Raw genomic sequence first — 24,504 nt, forward strand, 5'->3', positions numbered from 1 at the left:
CCCCGGACCCCCTGCCGCCGCCGCCACTCACCTCGCCGCTCAGAGGCAGACAGCAGCCCCGGGGCCGCGTCCTGCGCCGCCGGCGGGCTCCGCATCTGAGGGCGGCCGGCGCGGCCAGCCCCACCGCGACCGCAACCCACGGGCTCAGCCGGAAGGGAGCCGCATCAAGTTGCAGCCGCCGGCTCCGGGGCCCTGGACTCGACCCGCTGCTGCCCCGAATCAAACACGACCGCCTCCGAGCTCACCTCCCTCTGGAGGGCCCGCAGCTGCAGCCATGCTCCAACTCGGGGAGGAACTGGAGCGGCCGGCCACCAGCACCCCTCCTCGGCGCTCGGCCCGACTCCGGCAGCGGGCGACAGGACCGCAGGAAGGACTGCGGCTCGGGACCGTCCCGCCCGACCCACCGACCCCAGGAAGCCGACAGGAGCGGCGCTAGCAGGGCCGACAGGTGCGTCGGCGCCTGACGTCACCGCGTAGCCGTGAACGGCCGGTCGGAGCCGCGTAGACGCCCATTGGGCCGTGTGGGAACAGGGGGCGGGACGCGTGGAGGCAGTAGGCGGGACCTTTTGGGGCAGGGGCGGGGCTTGTGGAGGATGGGGAGGGACTTGTGGCGGCAGGGGGCGGGCCGCGTGGGAGCGGTAGGCGGGCCAGTGGAGGCGGGGGGCGGGCCGTGTGTGGGTAGTGGGAGGGTCGTGCGAGGCAGTGGGCGGGGCCGTGGCGCCTTGGGGCGGGGCAGGCTGGGGGCGCGACCTTTCCCAGCTTGTGGGTCACGCCCCTCGCGGTGTGGGGTCCTTGTCTTGGTGACCTCGCGAGAGGACTGAGGTGGCACCGGGCCGCTCTCCCCGAAGGGCACGGCGCGCAGTCCGGCGGATCTCAGGTTCGCGTTCGGCGCCGGCGGGACCCCGGCGTCCAGCAGCGCGGAGACTGGGCTACCGTGGCGGGAGCGTTGATTCCGTGGGCAGCCGGTCTGTCTGAGCTTACGCGCGGACCCGGCTCCGCGCCGGCACCCGGTTAGCCTTTATGAATTGTCAAAAATAATGCTTGTTAATTGACTATTTTGGAGAAAACATGTAACCTGAGGACTCGAATGGCAGAGCTGAGTTGATTTCCTTTTGGCAGACAGCTGTGGAACTCCTCAGGCGCGCCAGTGCGGAATCCCAGAGCAGGGAGGGCCGCACAAGGACAGTCCAGGACGCGGCTCTGCGGCGTGGGGACGTCCTGAATCCCACAGGTGACCTCTGACCTGGAGCTGGGGGGGGCGGGGAGGGGATGTCCAACAGCACCTGGTGGAATGAGAGGACGGGGCTCTGCCGCGTGGGCTCGTCCTGAATTCCGCAGGTGACCTCTGACCTGGAGCTGGGGGGGCGGGGGGGCGGGGGGGATGTCCAACAGCACCTGGTGGCAAGGAAAGGAAGAAGTGTAAAGGCGAATGCTGCTCTGCTGTTACTGGAATGTAGGTGGAAGGGGGACGAGGAGGTGGGTTGTTGATGCAGTTGTATGGAAGAGTTTGTGTTTTATCCCAGATAACTGGGAGTTGTTGAAACGGTTGTGGTTGTTGTTGTTTGAGTAGTTTTTCCTGCACAATTTTTATTATGAAAATTTTCAAACCCAAAATACCTGAGAGTATGAAATGAGTTTATTGCATACTCAAATATGGTTTTTCATTTCTTTAAGGTATATGATAAACACTCTAAAATTTTCGGTCTTAAAAGTCTAAAGTCGGGCTTCCCTGGTGGCACAGTGGTTAAGAACCCACCTGCCAATGCAGGGGACACGGGTTCGAGCCCTGGTCCGGGAAGATCCCACATGCCGCGGAGCAACTAAGCCCGTGTGCCACAACTACTGAGCCCGTGTGCCACAACTACTGAGCCCGCGTGCCTAGAGCCCGTGCTCCGGAACAAGAGAAGCCACCACAACGAAGAGTAACCCCCGCTCACCGCAAATAGAGAAAGCCCACGCACAGCAATGAAGACCCAATGCAGCCAAAGATAAATAAAAGAATAAGATTTTTTTTTTAAGTCTAACATCAACTTACAGTAGCTGCATTTAACATGGAAATGTTTTAATCATGGGCATGATGGGATCAGTCATCTAGATGCAAAAATCCTGCTGTATTAGCTTCATCTGTATTCGGGTGTAATTTTTTACTCTGAAACTTGTGACAGTCGGAGGCAGACATTATGAAACTCTCCCCAAAGATACTTCAACATGCATCTCAAGAATAACACCTCTCCAACACGATCAAATATCACAGCTAGGAAGTTAACAATAAATCCCTCATTATCGTCTGATAACCAGGCTATATTTAAATTTTGCCAGTTGCCAACAACAAGGAAACATCTTTTGCAGACTTTTTTTCAAACCAGGATCCAGACAAGTGTCTTTTTTTTTTTTTTTTTTTTTTTTGGTGGTACGCAGGCCTTTCACTGTTGCGGCCTCTCCCATTGCGGAGCATAGGCTCCAGACGCGCAGACTCAGCGGCCATGGCTCATGGGCCCAGACGCTCCGCGGCGTGTGGGATCTTCCCGGACCAGGGCACGAACCCGTGTCCCCTGCATTGGCAGGCAGACTCTCAACCACTGCGCCACCAGGGAAGCCCCAGACAAGTTTTAAACGTTGCATTTTGGTTATGTTTCTTACATCTCTTTTATTCTTCAACAGCCCCTCCAATTTTTCATAGCACTGAAGTTTTAAAGAGACAAGTTGTCTTGTAGAATGTTGCATGTTGAGCTGTTGTCTTTTAATTGTAAGAGTAATCATGGCTTGTGTAGATTGACTGTGTCCCCAAAGAACCCCCTCCCTCCCCTACCCCATGCTTTATTTGGAAGTAGGGTCTTACAGATGTGATCAAGGAAAGTTATTAGGTTGGGCCCTAATTCAGCAGGACTGGTGTCCTCAGAAGAGAAGAGACGCAATGACAGACATACAGGAAGATGGCATGTGAAAATGGAGGCAGAGACTGGAATGATGCTGTTCAGAGCTAAGGCGTGCCGGGGGCACCAGAAGCTGGAAGAAGTAAGGAAGGATTCTCCCCGAGGGCCCTTCAGGAGAGCAGAACCCTGCTGACACCTTGATTTCAGACTTCTGGCCTCCAGAACTGTGTGAGAATAAAGTTCTGTTGTTTTAAGACCCCCAGTGTGTGGTACTTTGTATGAAAATATGAAATGCAAGCTGATGTCATCCTGTACAACCTGACCAACCTTAGTGCCGCTCGCCACAAAAAGATACTATTAAGTATGTCTTGGATATCTTTCCAGGGACTTTTTAGGCATGTACAAACATATTATGTACATAAAATGATGGAGGAAACTTTATTCACCAGTAGCCCTGTTAAGAGATAACTGGCTTGGCTTGGCCAAACCTTCTGGTAAGTGTTTAGGGTAGGAGACCCTAGATAGGTCTCAGCTGGTTCCTAGAGTCCAGGGAAGCACGTGGAGGGAGAGGAGGCTGTCTTCCCTTGGAGAGGGGAAAGGAGCCCTGTCGACCGGGAGAAGGTGGGGTAAGTGCTGAAGGAGAGTTCCCTGTCGAGTGTTGCACAGCAGGGTGTGCGAGAGAAGCTTCTTTGCCTCCCTACCAAATTGTCTCAAACTCTGTATCACATACTAATGCTTTTGATTATGTACACTTTGGGGGCCCTCCAGTAAAACACAAGAGAGTAATGAATATCTGATCTAAATATGTATTTTTTTGTATCTTTGAGGCACATAGCACTCTATAAGCGTTAATATCAACATTCTAGATTCAACTCATCCTTTTTGATAGCTGCATACAACATATCACATAAAAGGTCTTTAAGTAGGGTCCGGTGACATGATTCTACTTGTTGTTGTAGGACTGAGGCCGCTGTTTTGTTGCTTTCTTGCCAGCTGTTAACCGGAGATCACTCTAAGCTCCTAGAGGTCGGTCTCAAGTCCCAACCACATGGCTCTCACAACGTAGTGACTTACCTCTTCAAAGCCAGCAGAATTTCTCTTCCTTTCCCTTGAATTTGACTTCTTTGAAGGGCAGGAGGGGTTATGTAATTAGGTCAAGCCCACCCATCATAATTTCATTTTTTTATGAACTCAAGGTCAGTTGACTAATAACGTTTTCATGGAAGTGAAGTCCACCATATTTACAGACCAGCCCACACTCAAGGAGCAGCAGTTACACCAGGCATGTACACCAGCGCCTGGGAATCTCGGGGCCACATCAGAATTCTGCCTGCAGCAGCCCCCGCTCCAGCCCCTAATGATTCACAGGTAAGGTGCATTCACTCCTTCCCAACGTTCGCAAGGGCCTCGTGCCAGTACAGCATCTGCGTGAAGTCCAGGGTCTCATCTAAATCTAAATCTCATCTGTTCAGTGTCCAAAAGCTCTTCCAAGTCAGGTGAAGATGGGGCCCCTGGGTGTAATCCACTAATTCCTCTTCGTCTGTGGACCAGTGACACTAAAGAACCAAGTTACCTGCTCCCAACACTCTGGAAATACAGGGCTGGGACAGGCAGAGGAGCAGTGGCAGGCCTTCCAGCCCACAGGGAGAGGAAGGAAGATGGGGGCCTGTTCTCAACACACAGCCGCCTTCCACGGTGACGAGGGTGCCCCTCTCTTCCCTGAGTGCAGTAGCTGGATTTGGGGTGGTTTTGTGTTTTTGAGAAAAGGAAAACCCCTTTGTGTTGCCCTCAGCCAAGAGGATTTTGTGCCTTAATAGGCTAGAGCGTCAGCTTTTCCAGATCCTGTATCTGCCTCACTGGCTGACAGCCTCTTCACTTCCTGACTCAGCACCGGCACCAGCTCACAAAGCAGGTTTTTCTCACTGTGACTTTATTTCATAACCGTTACCTTTGCCCTTCCCTGCCGCTAGGCCTCGCATAAAATTATAGGAGTTTACACAGCAGATTTCCTTAACTCCAAATCTCAGCCTAGGCCATTTAAACAAACAGGCAGAACACACCCAAAGTTCTTGCTATCTAAGCCCAGAACCATGAGGCCTAGTTACCCAAAGTGTGTGGTAGTCAGAGGGCCACTCAGGTGACCTTTGTAGGATCAAGAAATTCAGCTTCTTGCAATTAAAATAAACTATGCCCCAGAATATTACAAAAACTGTGTGTCTGGTTTATTTGGAAAGCCTAAAGATTCGAAAGTCTTCTAAGGACATGTCTTGGAACCTGCCAAACTTAGGGATCCTTTCCCTTGTTACCAGGAAAGTGTACTCTCCCTTGTATACTTCTGAGTGCAAAGAGTTGAAAATTGTAGGACATCAGGCAAAAGACTTTCACTCCTTTTAAATTATCTTTAATATACAGGGCCGAGTAATACCCAGAGATTACCTGCTTGATGTTGTGTGGGAGGTTACCTCCGTGCAATGGTACCCTCCACATACACGAGCAGACGAGTTTTCCCAGAGGTCAGGGAAAGAAAGCCAACGCACCCTGAGAAGCCAGGGAGAAAGAAAGTCAACACAGATAGGGTGCAAGGCGGGTGGAAAGATTAAAACCTGTGGTCATGCAGTGTACATACGTCCTGTCTCTTTTTGGTACGTCAGCCTCCTGTGGATGGTGGGGTAAGTAGAACCAGAGGTAAGGTTGGAGCGAGGGTGCAGAAATGGAAGGTGCCCTAAGCCAACGACACACTCTGGCTCTGTCAGAGAGATGCAGAGCGAGAGCGCCTGTCCACAGCCCCAGGTTGCCTGTTAACCTGCTGAGCACTTTTTGGGCAGGACACGTGGGACACAGTAAGAGTGTCACCTCTGGGTGGCAGGATTAAGACCCATGAATGTTGGGTGTCTCACGGACATTTAGTGTGCCGTGAAGATATGGTGCTTGATGCATATTCGATGCCTCTTGTATGTTTAGTGCCTCATGAACATGTGGCGTCTCTTGGGCTTTCCAGCCTTTTCAATCTCTGTTCACAAGTATCAGTATATGCCCTACTGACCTCATCTGTCCACCATGTCTCACAGCTGAGTAACTTACTTCTCTGTGCTTAACACATGAGCTTTTTCTATCCTATTTATTTCTTTTCTCCCAGGACAGAACTCAGTTTTCTCAGACAACACAGTCCTGGGCTTCAGAGCGGGTACGGTGCCCAGCTGGTGATGGGGGTGCCCACAATGCAGTCAGACTTCTCGGGACTCTTTCATTGCTGGTATCGTGGTAGAATTCACGGAACCATGCTCATACCCAAGCCCAGTTTTCTCTTATTTTACTTGGGACCCTGTTGGACAAGTGTCTTAGGTTCTTTCTTAGAAAAATGTTGAAAAGGAAGTGAAAACTTTTTCTAAACTAAGTGGAATTTTTCACAAGAGATTTACAGACATTCTCTGTTTGCTTCTCTCACTGAAGATATGTAGCCTAAATTGGGGGAGAGGTGCCTAGCTTTGAGAACAGACAATAGTCGCAAAGTATTGTGCTATAACGTCCAACATGAGGAACTATAGTTAACCCTAGAGTTAACTGTGTGGTATGTTTGAAAATTATGTGGTATATTTGAAAATTGTTCAGAGACCAGATACGAAGAATTCTCATCACAAGGGGAAAAAACATGTTTTTCCTTTTTTTGGTATCTACATGAGATGATGGATGTTAACTAAGCATTGTGGTCACTGTTTCACAATATATGTGAGTCAGATCATTATGCTGTACCCCTTGAACGTATGCAGTGCTGTACATCAACTGCATTTCAATAAAACTGGAAAAACCCAAACCAAACCAATGACTAAATAAAAAGCTGTCAGCACACAGGAAGTAGTTGGAGGCACAGCAAACTATGTTATGTGAATAAAGCCAGGCTCCTGTACTTTAAGTCATAGTTTCTGGTTGGAACTGAGCTGAAGCACTAATAACGGCAACTCTACCAAGACTCGTACTAAGCTTTACTCCTCCTCCACCAACCAGCCAACAAAACCATGAAACTCTCAAGGAAAGTGAAAAAGAAGACTAACGCACAGTGCTGTGTGCTTATTCCAACCATTTCTGGTTCCCCGGGAGATCCAGGGAACACATGGTAGACATCGCCAGTGAGTGCACGTGGTGGCACCCATTGCTTTCTGCCAGCATTTCTGTCACTCTGGAAGTGGCAGCTTGTAATGTGCTATTTTATAGACTTAGCAAAAGGAGTGAAAAAGAGCACTTTTTCACAGAAATCTGGAATCAGATTTCAGTTTCTCCTAGATTCTTGTTCTCTGGCCTCAGTCAAGTTGCTCTAAGTTTTCCCTGAAATAGAAAAACCTGGAGATATGATTATTTCCCATAACAACTTTAGAAATACGTTAAAAAACAGGTCCGCAGGGCTTCCCTGGTGGCACAGTGGTTGAGGGTCCGCCTGCCGATGCAGGGGAAATGGGTTCGTGCCCCAGTCCGGGAAGATCCCACATGCCACGGAGCGGCTGGGCACGTGAGCCACGGCCGCTGAGCCTGTGCGTCTGGAGCCTGTGCTCCGCAGCAGCAGAGGCCACAACAGTGAGAGGCCCGCACATGGCAAAAAAAAAAAAAAAAACAAGTCCGCAGAAAATCAGAGATATGAACAAAGCCATGGAGATCTGCTTCATGTATTTGCGTGCTGTTTCAGAAAAAGAACGTTGATTCTATCACTTATGTTTCATGCACATTGTCAAGAGGAAGGGAAAGGGATTGAGAAGTTCTATTAGGAAAATAGTGATGCGGTTCTAGTCTAGAATTTCTTCCTGATTTCACCAGCATCAGGGAAGTAGTTGAAAATGACCTTTTCTTGTCCTTTGCCTTTTTCCCTAAGGGAGAACATGAAATTATATTGAATAGATTTGCAGTCTTGATAATATTTTTTAAACGTCTTTATTGCAGTATAGTTGCTTTACAATATTGTGTTAGTTTCTGCTTTATAACAAAGTGAATCAGCTATACGTATATATATATCCCCATATCTCCTCCCTCTTGCATCTGCCTGCCACCCTCCCTATCCCACCCCTCTAGGTGGTCACAAAGCACCCAGCTGAGCTCACTGTGCTATGGGGCTGTTTCCCCCTAGCTATCTATTTTACATTTGGTAGTGTATATATGTCCATGCCGCTCTCTCACTTTGTCACAGCTTCCCCTTCCCCATCCCCATGTCCTCAAGTCCATTCTCTATGTCTGCATATTTATTGCTATCCTGCCACTAGGTTCTTCAGAACCTTTTTTTTTTTTAGATTCCAAATATATGTGTTAGCATACAGTATTTGTTTTTCTCTTTCTGACTTACTTCACTCTGTATGACAGACTCTAGGTCCATCCACCTCACTACAAATAACTCGATTTCATTTCTTTTTATGGCTGAATAATATTCCATTGTATATATGTGCCACATCTTCTTTATCCATTCATCTGTCGATGGACACTTAGGTTCCTTCCATGTCCTGGCTGTTGTAAATAGAGCTGCAATGAACACTGTGGCACATGACTCTTTTTGAATTATGGTTTTCTCAGGGTATATGCCCAGTAGTGGGATTGCTGGGTCGTATGGTAGTTATATTTCTAGTTTTTTAGGAACTTCCATGCTGTTCTCCATAGTGGCTGTTTCAATTTACATTCCCACCGACAGTGCAAGAGGGTTCCCTTTTCTCCACACCCTCTCCACCATTTATTGTTTGTAGATTTTTTGATGATGGCCGTTCTGACTGGTGTGAGGTAATACCTCATTGTAGTTTTGATTTGCATTTCTCTAATGATTAGTGATGTTGAGCATCCTTTCATGTGTCTGGTGGCAATGTGCATATCTTCTTTGGAGAAATGTCTATGTAGGTCTTCTGCCCATTTTTGGATTGGGTTGTTTGTTTATTTGATATTGAGCTGCATGAGCTACTTGTATATTTTGGAGATTAATCCTTTGTCAGTTGCTTCGTTTGCAAATATTTTCTCCCATTCTGAGGGTAGTCTTTTCATCTTGTTTATGGTTTCCTTTGCTATGCAAAAGCCTTTAAGTTTCATTAGGTCCCATTTGTTTATTTTTATTTCCATTTCTCTAGATGGTGGGTCAAAAAGGATCTTGCTGTGATTTATGTCTTAGAGTACTCTGCCTGTGTTTTCCTCTAAGAGTTTCATAGTGTCTGACCTTACATTTAGCTCTTTAATTCATTTTGAGTTTATTTTTGTGTATGGTGTTAGGGAGTGTTCTAAATTCATTCTTTTACATGTAGCTGTCCAGTTTTCCCAGCACCACTTATTGAGGGCTGTCTTTTCTCCATTGTATATTCTTGCCTCCTTTATCAAAGATAAGGTGACCATATGTGTGTGGGTTTATCTCTGGGCTTTCTATCCTGTTCCATTGATCTATGTTTCTGTTTTTGTGCCAGTACCATACTGTCTTGATTCCTGTAGCTTTGTAGTATAGTCTGAAGTCAGGGAGCCTGATTCCTCCAGCTCCGTTTTTCTTTCTCAATATTGCTTTGGCTATTCGGGGTCTTTTGTGTTTCCATACAAATTGTGAAATTTTTTGTTCTAGTTCTGTGAAAAATGCCATTGGTAGTTTGATAGAGATTGCACTGAATCTGTAGATTGCTTTGGGTAGTATAGTCATTTTCACAATGTTGATTCTTCCAATCCAAGAACATGGTATATCTCTCCAGCTGTTTGTATCATCTTTAATTTTTTTCATCAGTGTCTTATAGTTTTCTGCATACAGGTCTTTTGTCTCCTTAGGTAGGTTTATTCCTAGGTATTTTATTCTTTTTGTAGCAACGGTAAATAGGAGTGTTTCCTTAATTTCTCTTTCAGATTTTTCATCATTAATGTATGGGAATGCAAGAGATTTCTGAGCATTAATTTTGTATCCTGCTACTTTAATTCATTGATCAGCCCTAGCAGTTTTCTGATAGCATCTTTAGGATTCTCTACGTATAGTATCATGTCATCTGCAAACACTGACAGCTTTACTTCTTCTTTTTTGATTTGGATTCTTTTTATTTCTTTTTCTTCTCTGATTGCTGTGGCTAAAACTTCCAAAAGTATGTTGAATAATAGTGGTGAGAGTGGGCAACCTTGTCTTGTTCCCTATATTAGAGGAAATGGCTTCAGTTTTTCACCACTGAGAATGATGTCGGCTGTGGGTTTGTCATATATGGCCTTTATTATGTTGAGGTAAGTTCCCTCTGTGCCTACTTTCTGCAGGGTTTTTATCATAAATGGGTACTGAATTTTATCAAAAGCTTTTTCTGCATCTATTGAGATGATCATATGGTTTTTATCCTTCAGTTTGTTAATACGGTGTATCACATTGATTGATTTGCGTATATTGAAGAATCATTGCATTCCTGGGATGAACCCACTTGATCATTGTGTATGACACTTTTAATATGCTGTTGGCTTCTGTTTGCTAGTATTTTGTTGAAGATTTTTGCATCTATGTTCATCAGTGATATTGGCCTGTAGCTTTCCTTTTTTGTGACATCTTTGTTTGGTTTTGGTATCAGGGTGATGGTGGCCTCATAGAATGAGTTTGGGAGTATTCTTCCCTCTGCTATATTTTGGAAGAGTTTGAGAAGGATAGGTGTTTGCTCTTGTCTAAATTTTATAGAATTCACCTGTGAAGCCATTTGGTCCTGGGCTTTTGTTTGTTGGAAGATTTTTCATCACAGTTTCAATTTCAGTGCTTGTGATTGGTCTGTTTATATTTTCTATTTCTTCCTGGTTCAGTCTTAGAAAGTTGTGCTTTTCTAAGAATTTGTCCATTTCTTCCAGGTTGTCCATTTTATTGGCATATAGTTGCTTGTAGTAATCTCTCATGATCCTTTGTATTTCTGCGTTGTCAGTTGTTTCTTCACATTATTCATTTCTAATTCTGTTGATTTGAGTCTTTTTACCTTTTTTTCTTGATGAGTCCATCTAATGGTTTATCAATTTTATCTTCTCAAAGAACCAGCTTTTAGTTTTATTGATCTTTGCTATTTATTCCTTCATTTCTTTTTCATTTTTTTCCAATCTGATCTCTCTGATTTCTTTCCTTCTGCTAACTTTGGGGTTTTTTGTTCTTCTTTCTCTCATTGCTTTAGGTGTAAGTTTAGGTTGTGTATTTGTGTTTTCTTGTTTCTTATTGTATTGCTATAAACTTCCCTTTTGGAACTGCTTTTGCTGCATCCCATAGGTTTTGGGTCATCATGTTTTCATTGTAATTTGTTTCTAGGTACTTTTTGATTTCCTCTTTGATTTCTTCAGTGATTTCTTGGTTATTTAGTAGTATATTGTTTGGCCTCCATGTGTTAGTATTTTTTTACAGTTTTTTCCCTGTAATTGATATCTCGTCTCATAGTGTTGTGGTCAGAAAAGATACTTGATACAATTTCAATTTTCTTAAATTTATCAAAGCTTGATTTGTGACCCAAGATATGATCTATCCTGGAGAATGTTCCATGAGCACTTGAGAAGAAAGTGTATTCTGTTGTTTTTGGATGGAATGTCCTGTAAATATCAATTAAGTCCATCTTTTTTAATGTGTCATTTATTTATTTTCATTTTGGATGATCTGTCCATTGGTTGAAGTGGGGTGTTAAAATCCCCTACTGTGATTGTGTTACTGTTGATTTCTTCTTTTATGGCTGTTAACATTTGCCTTATGTATTGAGGTGCTTCTATGTTGGATGCATAAATATTTACAATTGTTATATCTTCTTCTTGGATTGATCCCTTGATCATTATGTAGTGTCCTTCTTTGTCTCTTGTAATAGTCTTTATTTTAAGGTCTATTTTGTCTGATGTGAGAATTGCTACTCCAGCTTCCTTTCAATTTCCATTTGCATAGAATATCTTATTCCATCCCCTCACTTTTAGTCTGTATGTGTCCCTGGGTCTGAAGTGGGTCTCTTGTAGACAGCATATATATGGGTATTGTTTTTGTATCCATTCAGCAAGCCTGTGTCTTTTGGTTGGAGCCTCTAATCCATTCATGTTTAAGGTAATTATCGATATGTATGTTCCTATGACCATTTTCTTAATTGTTTTGGGTTTGTTATTGTAGGTATTTTCCTTCTCTCGTGTCTCCTGCCTAAAGAAGTTCTTTTTGCATTTGTTGTAGTGCTAGTGTGGTGGTGCTGAATTCTCTTAGCTTTTGCTTGTTTGTAAAAGTTTTAATTTCTCTGTTGAATCTGAATGAGGTCCTTGCTGGGTAGAGTAATCTTGGTTGTAGGTTTTTCCCTTTCATCCCTTTACATATATCCTGCCAGTCCCTTCTGGCTTGCAGAGTTTCTGCTGAAAGATCAGCTGTTAACCTTATGGGGATTCCCTTGTATGTTATTTCCTGCTTTTAATATTTTTTCTTTGTATTTAATTTTTGATAGTTTGGCATGTTTCTCCTTGGATTTATCCTGTATGGGACTCTGTATGCTTCCTGGACTTGATTGACTATTTCCTTTCCCATATTAGGGAAATTTTCAACTGTAATCTCTTTAAATATTTTCTCAGTCCCTTTCTTTTTCTCTTCTTCTTCTGGGACCCCTATCATTCGAATGTTGGTGCGTTTAATATTGTCCCAGAGGTCTCTGAGACTGTCCTCAATTCTTTTCATTCTTTTTCTTTATTCTGCCCTGTGGTAGTTATTTCCACTATTTTATCTTCCAGGTCACTTATCGGTTCTTCTGCCTCAGTTATTCTGCTATTGATTCCTTTTAGAGAATTTTTCATTTCATTTATTGTGGTGTTCATCTTTGTTTGTTTGCTCTTTAGTTCTTCTATGTCCTTGTTAAATGTTTCTTGTATTTTCTCCATTCTATTTCCAACATTTTGGATCCTTTTTGCTGTCATTACTCTGAATTCTTTTTCAGGTAGACTGCCTATTTCCTCTTCATTTGTTTGGTCTGGTGGGTTTTTACTTTGCTCCTTCATCTGCTGCATATTTCTCTGTCTTCTCATTTTGCTTAACTTTCTGTGTTTGGGGTCTCTTTTTTGCAGGCTGCATGTTCGTAGTTCCCTTTGTTTTTGGTGTCTGCCCCCAGTGAGTAAGGTTGGTTCAGTGGGTTGTTTAGGCTTCCTGGTAGAGGGGACTAGTGCCTGTGTTCTGGTGGATGAGGCTGGATCTTGTCTTTTTGGTGGGCAGGACCGCATCTGGTGGTGTGTTTTGTGGTGTCTGTGAGCTTATTATGATTTTAGGCAGCTTCTCTGCTAATGGGTGGCGTTGTGTTCCTGTCTTGCTAGTTGTTTGGCATGGGGTATCCAGCACTGGAGCTTGTTGGTCATTGAGTGGAGCTGCGTGTTAGCATTGAGATGCAGATCTCTGGGAGAGCTCTCCCTGATTGATAATACCTGGGGCCAAGAGGTCTCTGGTGGTATAGGAGTATCCATAGACCTCAACCATCATGCCGATCTTTCCACTTGGATTCCACTCCAGGGGCACAACGCGAATGAACCAGGTTCCCACAGAGTGCAGTTACTTGTGGTGACGTTCATGTTTCCTGCAAAGGTTTATCTCAGTAACGGCTCCACCATGTGAAGATTCCCTCAAGATAGTCAGTCTTGGTCAGACAGGCTGGAACCTCCTTGATTACATTTTGAAGGCTTTGACAGCACTGAGAATCTTCCAGTTTCATGATTCTCTCCCATAGATCCCCTATCTAGTCCTCCCTGGAATTTGATATACTCTGAGCTATTCATCCAAGCCCGTCCCCAGTTCAGTCTCATGGTGAGACTCCTGTGTCAGGCTCTACCCAGATCAGGGCTCAGTGTTTTGCTTTATCCTTCCTGGAAATAAATTGTGATCTTCCCCCTCCAACAGAGCTCCTCCTTCTCATGTGAGCTCTTGTGGTGACCCAGCCCAGAAAGCCTGAAATTTAAGACCTGACTAGATAATGTTTTATCTTTGCATATCAAGCTAGACCTACCAGATTAAGATCCAGAAATGCACCAGGCTGCTGCAGTTTCCATCCAAGCTCCCTGCAGCTACTGGTTAGTTTAAACTGTACATCTAGCATAAGGCCAAAGTAGGCTTTCAGGAGTGTGGCTTAAAACTATAACCTCTCCTCTTAGAATATAAAAAGATGGAGTGCACAGACACTGAGTTGTTTTCCTCTTGCATTTGAATATTACATGTTTTCAAGAGGTCTGGATTTTAGAGCATGTGTTTCCTCCTATTTAAGGTTTTAGGTCTTTCTCTTCCCCAATCACAAAAGATGACTTGTGTGTCAGGATAGTTTGATCACATACATAAAGCTACACAAACACATGGCCTTTTTATAACTTCACAGAGGGAAAACACTCAGTGTAAGTGGACTGCCAACCACCTGCTCTAATTTGTTATCCTCCAGTTTGTCTCATTGCTGCCTGCTTTCTGGAAAGAACAAACCACAATACCCAGCCCTGAATATGTCTGTCCCCATCACCCAGCATGGCACTCAATTTACTGTGAATGAATGACAGGGTATATTTCTGAAAAACCTCAGTAGAAGAGCACTTCAGTAATAGTCCCTTTCTGCTTGCCATGTTATACACTGCTATGAATAAAGGTTTAAGGAATTTTCTTTCTTTTTTTCTACCAGAAAAGAGGTCCACAAGTATAATTTTATAACCATATTTAGGATAGAAGTCTGTTTAATTATCATAATTTTAAAAATTAATTCAGGAATTCCCTGGCAGTCCAGAGGATAGGACTCGCTCGGTGTGTCCACTTGCTGTGGCCCAGTTCAGTGCCTGGTCGGGGAACTAAGATCTCACAAGCTATGCAGTGAGGCCTGAAAAAAAAATTATTTTAGCGTTGGCATTTCTTTTTTTTTTCAAATGGAAATATGGTTGAAACCAAGCAGGGTCCTGTGGGGTCTTCCCTGGGGACAGACCCCTCTCTCCCCCCCATGTCCCCTGCCTGTTGTTTTTAGAAAAGCTTTAGCCTCTTAGGCCTTCTCCAGGTTCCAAAGAGCAAATATAATCAGAAAATTGAGAAAATACATAAACAAAGGAAAATTATCAAGCAAGATGGAATAATAAGAGTGTAGCCATAAAACAAATTCAAGGACATTTATTTCCTCCTCAAGGGCTGTAGATAATATCCTGAGCCATATCCTTGAGTTGTTCTGCAGATACTGAAGCCCCCACCAGGTGGAAGAAGTTAACTGCATGCTGACATAGACCCCAGACTGCTTGGAGCCAGAAAACTGGTAATTGAGTTTCCTGGAATATCACCCTGTCAGCTCATCATCAACCAATCAGAGAATTGTACACTAGCTGATTATGCACTCTGTGACCCTTCCCCAGCCTTTCAAAACCCTTCCGTGAAAGTCATCAGGGAATTCGGGTGTTTGGAGCATGAGCTGCCCATTCTCCTTGCTTGATACCTTGTAATGAACAGTGCACTTTCCTTCCTCACAACCTGCTGTCAGTAGATTGGCTTTACTGAGCGAGGGAGAGTGGACCCAAGTTTGGTTTGGTAACATTGTTCACAGAATTTCTTGATTACTAAAACAAACTTATTCTTTAAAAAAAAAAAAAAAATATATATATATACATATATATGTATATATATATGTATATATATACACACACATATTTATTTATTTAGCTGCACTGCATCTTAGTTCTGGCACACGGGATCTTCATTGCCCTGTGCAGGATCTTTAGTTGCGACATGTGGGATCTTTTAGTTGCAGCATGTGAACTCTTAGTTGTGGCATGTGGGATCTAGTTCCCTGACCAGGGATCAAACTGGGGCCCCCTGCATTGGGAGGGTGGAGTCTTAGCCACTGGGCCACCAGGGAAGTCCCAAAACAAACTTATTCTTTTTAAAATGGACACATTGAGTAAGAAATTAATAGGTAAATGGAAGAGAAATCCATAAATAGACACTGGTATAAACAGGAAATGTAGTGTATGGTAAAGTTTACATTTCAAATCAGTCGAAAAGGAAATCACATTTAACAAATGATTTTGGCATAACTAGCTTTCCTCCAAAAGAAAACCAAGTTATTCTCCCTATGTTACTTATATATAAAAATAAATTTCAGGTGCATTTAATTCATTAGACAATTAAAATCCAAGAACATTGAGATTATTTAGATAATTCTGGGGTGAAGGAACATTTGCTTGGCAAGATGAGGAACCTAAGTGACAAAGAAAAAGACCGATAAGTTTGACCACAAACAAATTGACAAATTTCTGTATGGTCAAAGATGCCATAAAACATATCAGCAACTCTAGCCGGGCCCACAGGGAGCAAAAGCACCACCCAGCAGACCCCTGCTTGACTTCCTGGCCTCAGAGGTGTGAGAACTAATAAATCGTTGTTGTTTTAGGCCACTAAGTTTTAGGGTGGTTTGTTACACAGAAATATATAACCAAAGCACAGGAGTACCTATTCAAGTGAAAAAAGAAAAAAAAAAAAAGCATGCTTTTTGACCCAGCAAACCCTCTTTTCAGAATCTATCTTTCAGAAATAATAATACCAGTGGAGACCATCTCTATGTCTGTTGAGTGGGATCTAATGAAATAGGTTTCAGTACATTTATCTCATGGAGTATTGATTAATTGGTCTCTGCAGAAATGTTCATGATTTATTTACTCTTTAAAAAATTCAGGTGGCAAAATAATGTATATACTATAATCTCATTTTAAAAGATTAAAACTAATATATATGAATATAAGCTCATGCATGTTTTTATGAGCTTAGAGAAAAATGTAGATTATATATGTGAAACTGTTAACAGTGGTTTCCTGGGGGAGTGAGCACAGGGTGAGCTCTGGAAACAGACTGCATACGGACCTTACGTATGCATGTTTGTGTTATTGGGTTTTTGCAAGGAACAGACTTTTGTTTGAAAGAAAAATCCAATAAAATACTTAAATAAAAAGAACCAAAGGAAACTAAACACACTCTTGTAAAAAGAAAAAAATATTACCAAAGTATATAAACTAGAAAGAGAAATAACCAGGTAATCCTTTTAACTCAGGTTATGAAACTGAGTCCCCCTAAAACCAAGTTCCCTTACCAAGTTTATGATTCATCTCTCCATCCAAAATTTTATTCCTTTTCTTGTCCCCTCTGACCTCAATCCTATGCTCACTGAACACTCATCAACCAGAATCAGATGACTAAAATTGTTGCTGTGGTTAACATTGTTAAAGTACTAAAATTGCTATTATAGATATCATTAACAGGGCAAGATGAGCTCACAGATCCCCCAGCCATGGAACACCTGGCCAGATAATCATAATCCAGAGACATCCTGACTCCTGATTTTCGATTAAGAAATGTGACAAGACAATGATTAACCCCAGCTTCTGTTTTTCCCCTTTAAACAAAGAAACAAACACACACACACAACTCGTAGACCAAGGGGGAGTGGATCTGCGGATTGTCTCCCACCCCCTTGCTTGGGTCTCTGCAATAAACCCTTACTTTGCTGCAAACTCCTGCTATCGCTGTGGGAGTTTGGCTTTCTACGCCTTGGGCACTGGCCCTTTGTTCTGTTACAGTTAAGAGTAAACTGCATTATTTACTCAACAGTATGTCAGGGGCATCTTTCTGTGTCAGTACAAATAGATCCCAATAACCCTTTTTAATGTTTTCAGAATACTCCATTGTTTGGATATATTGGAATGTATTCAGTCAATTCCTTATTGTTAGACATTTACATTGTTTTTAGTTTTTCTGATTATAAACAATGATGGTTACCTTGTATATATATATATATATATATATATATATATATATATATATATTTGCCCTCTTGTCTTAGAAGTGAACTTGCTGTCAAGGATATGCATATAGCTGGCATGCCTTCTGCAAAGACTAGAGCAGTTTATGTTCCCACCAACAGTTTATGACAGGAGCCTAAAGAAGGATCTGACTTATCATTCTTCATGAAAGCAGCAAAGAGTTTACTTAGATTAGCAATTGGCAATGTTTTCATGTTGCTTTGCTGTACAAAGGGGTGTGGGTAGAACTGGCGTTCTTGTGCATTCAGACACCAAAATTCCTACTGACTGGGGGTGGGAGGAGTCACAGAAGGTTAGCCTAGGAGTCGGGAAATGAGGGAAACAAGTCTTTTGCTTGGAGATTGAAGAGAGGAGATATACCAAAGCAGACTGCCCCAGCTTGCCAGGTTGGATGACTTGCAGTGCCATCTTCTGGCAAAGAAGCCAAAAACGTTCAATTTTCACGCTAGCAATAAAGTACTTCTTATAAAGCAGGACTAAACCGGACTGGCAGGAGAACCCGAGAGGTTTTAGGCGCTGGTGTGTTTGGGAGGGCATGAGGGGGAAGGAAGCAGATTTCTTTGAAGCCAAGGTCTGAATCATTTACATCTGAGGTCTCTGGCAGAATCTGTGGTATCTCTGCCGTGCTACACACAAGACATACAAACAGGTACTACAACCTGGGGAGTAACTAAGGTGGCTAGACCACTGTCCTCCTTCAGCTTCAAGTTTGGATTCTCCAGTATCTCGGCTTTACTCTAGGGAAGGCAATTTAGCTGAAGGACTACACCGCACCTGATTCCTTATTACACAAAGTCTGTCTCTACCTGCAGCCTGCAAGCCTGCAATGAAGAAAGGTACTCAGACCACTAACCCTTTCAATATACCAGCGAGTAATGCGTACACCCGTTAGATGTAAAGGTGTAGAACCACATTTTGTTTATTTGTTTTGTTTTTGTTTTTTTCTCTTTAAACCAAGTTATACTAAAAAAAAAATTTCAAGACTTAAAAATACTTTCTTGCTTTAATCATCCAGAATATACTAGGAATAGGCTTGCTTTTAAAAAACATTCTGTTTATTTATTGAGGTGCAGTCAATGTACAATATTACTTAAGTTTCAGGTGTACAACACAGTGATTCAATATTTTTACAGGTTATACTTCATTTACAGTTATTACAAAATAATGGCTATATTTCCCTGTGCTGTATAATATATCCTTTATCATTTATTTTATACATAGTAGTTGTACCTCAATCCCATACCCCATCGTACTCCTCCCTCCTTCCCTCTCCCCACTGGTAACTACTAGTTTGCTTTCTATATCTGTGAGTCTGTTTCCTTTTTGCTGTTTTTCGTTTTGTTTTGTTTTTTAAAGTATTTATTAGAGGGCTTCCCTGGTGGGCAGTGGTTGAGGATCCACTTGCCAATGCAGGGGACACAGGTTCGAGCCCTAGTCCGGGAAGATCCCACATGCTGCAGAGCAACTAAGCCCGTGCGCCACAACTACTGAGCCTATGCTGTAGAGCCCGCGAGCCACAACTACTGAGCCTGTGCTCTAGAGCCTGCAAGCCACAACTACTGAGCCCGTGTGTCACAACTGCCGAGCCCTTGTGTCACAACTACGGAGGCCCACGCACCACAACGAGAGGGGTCAACACAATGAGAAGCCCCACGCACTGCAATGAAGAGTACCTCCTGCTCGCCACAATTTGAGAAAGCCTGCGTGCAGCAATGAAGACCCAACGCAGCCGAAAATAATAAATTTATATAAAGGAAGAAAAAAATATTTGTTGGATTATAGCTGACTTTTTGTTACATTCACTAGTTTATATTACTTTTTAGATTCCACATGTAAGTGATATCATACAGTATTTGACTTATTTCACTTGTCTTGCTTTTTAAAGCAAATTTAGTTTAAAAATATGGCATCCCTAAGAAATGGCCCTCAAGTTTAAAAAAAAAAATCCCTTTTACGGTATGTGCGGGACGAATTTATCACAGGCTTTACTCCACACCAGTTTCAGCGGGTTCTGTCGGCCGCCGAACCTCGCTCCTGTGAGTGAGGGACGCTCTGGTCTCCCTTTCCTCCTCTCTTCTCCCCTCGCACCTAGAGAGCCCGCCCCCGTCCCCGCCTGCCCTTCCCGGCCACCCCCGCTCCGCGCCGGCTTCGGCGCGCTGACGTCACACGCCCGCGCCACGGACGCCACACCCTCTGCCCTGGCTCCGGGATTTGGGGCGCCGCTTGTGGAGTCCTGAGCCTGCACCCGGAGCGCATCTCCGCGTTGCCGGGTAGCCAGCGCCCGCGTGGCGAGGCTGGGGGACGAACCGGCAGGGAGCACCCAGCCCCAATGCGCCCGGCCCGCGAGGCCGCCGGCAGCCGCCTCTGAGAAGTTGGGGGGCGGCGCCCGGGGAACACCCCACGCCACTGCAGCCGTTGCAGGGGGCTCGGAAACCGGTTTGTTTCGTCCGGCGGCGCAGACTCGTGTCCCGGGGCGTTGGCCGGGGTGGCGCGGGCTGCGGCCCAATGCCCTTTCTGGACCGCGGGGGGGTGCCTCGGGCTCGCTGAGCCCCGCGGGAAGGCGGCGACCCCCGGACGGTGCCCGCCCACGGCCTGGGTCCTGAGGTGAGCTGCGCTCGGGGCGGCGTGACGTGCGCGATGGTGGGGTCGCTCGGGAAACGGGAGAGCTTGCCTCGACTTCCGAGGTAGAGGCTGCGGGGTCCTCCCTGAAGTGCGCGGAAAATAGCACCAGTAGCCGCACCTCGTCAAGATGGGAGTTCTCCAAGGAACCGTGTGTGTTACTCAGTACCCTTTGGACATTATTTAAAAAGCGATAGTGATCATGTAATTAAAATAAGAATAGAAGCGTTGGTATGAGTAAGAAGTCATTTACGTTGCTTATATCTTGTCTGCGATATTTACGTATACCTTTTAACTAGAAAATGAGTAGCAGTTAACTGGCTGGCCCATAATCTTATATTTCACTTTCCATAGTTTGATTCAACAATTTGTTCATTCAAGGCATTGAAAGTTCTAGGACTTGTAGAGTTCATCACAACTCTTTTTTTTTATGCGGGCCTGATTTTTGTTCTCTAATGTAAGATCCGCCCCCCAAGAAGCAGAAATTTTTGTATTGCCAGGGTAAGTTACATCAGAAATAATTATGAAGGATTAAAAGTAATATCCAGTATATGCTAATAATGGCCTTTTCGTATGATGCAGCAGTATTGCAGAGATGATGGAGGGAAGCCAGATATGGAGAGAAGTAGTTCTTTGTTTCTGATTTAGATTTGTCTGAAATTAGAGCATCTGCAGATCTGTTTTAACGTTGCCCGCTTGTTTTTGGTGAGAGGTAAGGAGCCTGTTTTGTGGGAAAACAGGTTTTTGCACGTTAAGAGTCACCACTGGGAGTTTAGTAAAGGTTATGGAACTTGGCCACAGGAGTTCTTTTGAGGTTATTTTAATAATGCATTGACGTTGTACTCCAGGTATATTTTCCTCTGTCTAATCCCCTGGACTTGAATATATCCATTTCATGAATGTAAACTCTTTATTTACATGTTGGTACTTTCACTAGGGAAGCTGTTAATTGTTGTCTGAAGAGTCTTACAGAGAGGAATAGACTTGCAGAGAAGAACAACAAATATTTTGGAAAAACTCTGTATTAGGAATCCCGCTTTTGCTTTCTCCTTTTTTGAATTATGCGAAGTAAGACAGGGCCTTTCCTCATTGAGGAGTTAAACCGAGCCTCTCCCATAACCCAAAATGGTATTCATTATTTGGGGAGAATTATATGTGTAGATCCTGGTTGCAGACAGTACTCTCAGGGCTTCCTGAAATCTGTTGACACTTCTTTACCAGTGTTTTCCTTCAGGACAACTTGCTTGTGCATCAAATAGCTGAAGCAGCTGCAGAGGCTTAATGTTCCAGATTGGTGGGAATACAGCTTTTCATTCATATACTCTGACATTTTTCTCATTCGGTGCACAAAATTTTATGTCAAACATTTATTTATGGCTTAAAGGTGTTCTTAGTAAAAAGTGAGGAAAGATGTCTAACTTGACTAGAGGCTAAGATATTTTTTCTGGAGCGTAGTTGACATACTTGAAAAGAGTGATGCCGTATAGAAAAATTCGATGGACATTTATGTATTTTACCGTCTGAAATTTGTGTTGGTGTAAAGCAAAGAAAATGGATTAATTTTTTTTCATATGGCTACCTAGTTGTCTAAAAACTATTTATTTCAAAATCCATCTTTTCCTTACTGATTTAAAATGTCATGATGGTCATCTACCAAATTAAAAAAATTTTTTTGTATATTTCTGGACTTTCTATGATTTACCTGTCTAGTTCATAATTATTACTGCTTTATAATGTGTCTTGATATCAAGTAGAACAACTCTTCCTTCATTGCTTTTTTTTTTTTTCAGTATCTCTGGCTATTCTTTCTTCTTTTTTTCACATTAACTTTAAAAATCAGCTCGTCTGATCACCCTCACCCCCAGAGTTTGTGTTTTTACTAGGGAAGCATTAAATTTAGAGATTAAGAATTAAAATCTTTCGAATATGGAAACTTCCTTTCCTTTTCTTCCTTCCTTCCTTCTGGGCATGTCTTTTTGTTTTTTCTTCATTTTTTCTCTCTGTTCTTTTGTTGAATATATTCTGCTGGTTTATTTTCCAGATTACTAATCCTGCTGTATGCTGCCGGCTGTAAAACCCATGCAATGAGTTCTTAACTCCAGATATTTTATATTTTAGTTCTAGAAGTTCATTTAGTTTTTAAAAATAAATTTCAGTTCTTTGTTGAAGTTCTCCATCTTTTAAAAAATCACTTTTGTCCATCGTTTCCTCTTATTTTCTTGAACTTATTAATCAAGGTTATTTGAAGTCCCCTGCTGATAGCTCTGTATTTGAGTCGTTCGTGAGTCTGTTTCTGTCGTTAGGACTAGTCTGATTTAGTCTTGCCCTGTATCTGCACAATTTAGGAGTGGGCTGACTGACAGGAGAGGAATTTACGTGCACATTTTTGGCCTTTGTTCCTTCTCCTCCTCCCCAGGATTTTGGCAGCCCTCAACTCTGATCTCTCTGTCCTCAGCCCATAAGACTGCTGCTTTCTACTCAAGCTCCATTCTGCTGTGCCACAGTTTGGAAAATGTCTTCAGGGAAAAGGCTGGGGTAATGTGGGACTCACTAGGATATTCCCACCTCTCAGTGAATTTCTTTCTGTTCTTTTATATATTTTACTCAGGGTTCGTGAATGTTTTTGGAGGCAGGGTGGTCTGGTGCAAGCGCACCATCATGGTCCGGAACAGTCTCACCGTTCATTATGTCAGCTTTCATTCAGTCTCCCAGACGGTATTTCCATTCTCAGCTGTGATGGGTGTTCCTAATCTGGAGACATCTCTCGCCTGCTGCCAAGATGGGAGGGGTGGTCGCCTGACTGGGAGAGGGGATGGAGGAGCTGTGTGTCTGACAGCTTCTTACAAAGTCTCCACCAGTTATTGAGCTAGTCTGTAGTGGAAGTGACTTCCTCCCCACTCGTGGCTGAGGACACAGCTTTCTCTAGTTTCCTGTGTCAGTTGCTGCTTGCTCTTGTGTTTGTCAGCTTCCAGAATTTTATTGCCATTGCTGTCTCTCCTCTTCTGCCTTTCTGATCCTTTCAAGCTGTGTTAGCTGGGTTTAGGGAAGAAGCAGAGGTAAATATGTATGTTCAGTCTGGTACCTTAAATTGTAAGTTGCAGTTTATTTTTTGACTTTTTAAAGATTTAGGCTAAAGATTTGGGGCATCTTTTTTTTTTTTTTTTTGCGGTACGCGGGCCTCTCACTGCTGTGGCCTCTCCCGTTGCGGAGCACAGGCTCCGGACACGCAGGCTCAGCGGCTATGGCTCACGGGCCCAGCCGCTCCGCGGCATGCGGGATCCTCCCAGACCGGGGCACGAACCCGTGTCCCCTGCATCGGCAGGCGGGCTCTCAACCACTGCACCACCAGGGAAGCCCAAACAAGGAGTTTATTTTATTTATTTATTTTTTTTGCGGTACGCAGGCCTCTCACTGTTGTGGCCTCTCCCGTTGCGGAGCACAGGCTCCGGACGCTCAGGCTCAGCGGCCATGGCTCACGGGCCCAGCTGCTTCGCGGCATGTGGGATCTTCCCGGACCGGGGCACGAACCCACGTCCCCTGCATCGGCAGGCGGACTCTCAACCACTGCGCCACCAGGGAAGCCCTGGGGCATCTTTTGATTTTTCTGAACGAAAGGCTTTGGCCATCTCTCTGCCATTCCTACTCTTTGTGGCTAATAGTGCAATTTTAAATTGTTGAAGTTTTCTACTTTCTGACCTACTTTAACATTTTTTTCTCCTTGAGTCACAGACTTAGAATTCGTAGGGCCCTTAAGATAGTATTATATTTAAATCTTTAGTGTTTTCAGATGAAGAAACTAAGACCCAGGGAAGTCGGGTGGTTTGCTTTTGGTCACGTAACTTTTCTCTTCTGAATCCATTGCTTTGTTTGTTATATCACAAGACTCTTGGAAATCTTAAATATCAAAAAAAATCTCTAATTTTATACTTTGAATATCTTCAGTATCACATATGTATTACAGGGATTAAATTGATGTCATTGTTAGAGACCTTAAGATACTGTGAAGTTGGTATGCGATTTCCCTCTGACTTTGGAAGCTGAAGCATAGAAAGGACAATTATTTGTTTATAATTTGGGTTTATTACAGTAATGAAATTAGAACAGGATCCGTGTGCTTCTTCAGTTACATGTTACGACTATTTTGGATGTGTAAGCCTGTAGTACATTTTGTTGTTACCTTTTATTTCCTTTGGTTTAAAAATCTTCTAGAGTTGTTATTCAGCTGAGAAGTCTCCTGACTAGGAAGTAAGTACCCCAGTTACATATG

At 43.6% G+C, this 24,504-nt stretch overlaps 2 protein-coding genes and 1 long non-coding RNA gene across 9 annotated transcripts in view; 2 read left to right on the plus strand and 1 right to left on the minus strand.

The window, feature by feature from the left end:
- Window positions 1-475, minus strand: part of CLCN3 (chloride voltage-gated channel 3) — a 97,655-nt gene extending 97,180 nt beyond the window's left edge. For 2 of the 5 annotated variants that reach the window (XR_004350248.1, XM_032634134.1), the window contains exon 1: window positions 32-447. The gene's annotated coding sequence lies outside the window, so the exon portion shown is untranslated. Of the gene's footprint in view, window positions 1-31 lie in introns of all 5 variants that reach the window. The other 3 variants (XM_032634137.1, XM_032634138.1, XM_032634135.1) reach the window with 3 other exon arrangements.
- A 316-nt stretch (window positions 476-791) lies between these two features.
- LOC116755167 lies at window positions 792-3,101 on the plus strand. The gene is made up of 3 exons (XR_004350249.1): window positions 792-1,010; window positions 1,120-1,231; window positions 2,885-3,101. It is a non-coding gene; the product is annotated as an uncharacterized LOC116755167 (long non-coding RNA).
- Window positions 3,102-19,765: 16,664 nt separating this feature from the next.
- NEK1 (NIMA related kinase 1) overlaps window positions 19,766-24,504 on the plus strand; it is a 215,009-nt gene continuing 210,270 nt past the window's right edge. For all 3 annotated transcript variants that reach the window (XM_032634868.1, XM_032634869.1, XM_032634870.1), the window contains exon 1: window positions 19,766-20,222. The gene's annotated coding sequence lies outside the window, so the exon portion shown is untranslated. The remainder of the gene's footprint in view (window positions 20,223-24,504) is intronic.

This window comes from Phocoena sinus, chromosome 6 (assembly GCF_008692025.1).
Source record: "Phocoena sinus isolate mPhoSin1 chromosome 6, mPhoSin1.pri, whole genome shotgun sequence".
NCBI lineage: Eukaryota > Metazoa > Chordata > Mammalia > Artiodactyla > Phocoenidae > Phocoena > Phocoena sinus.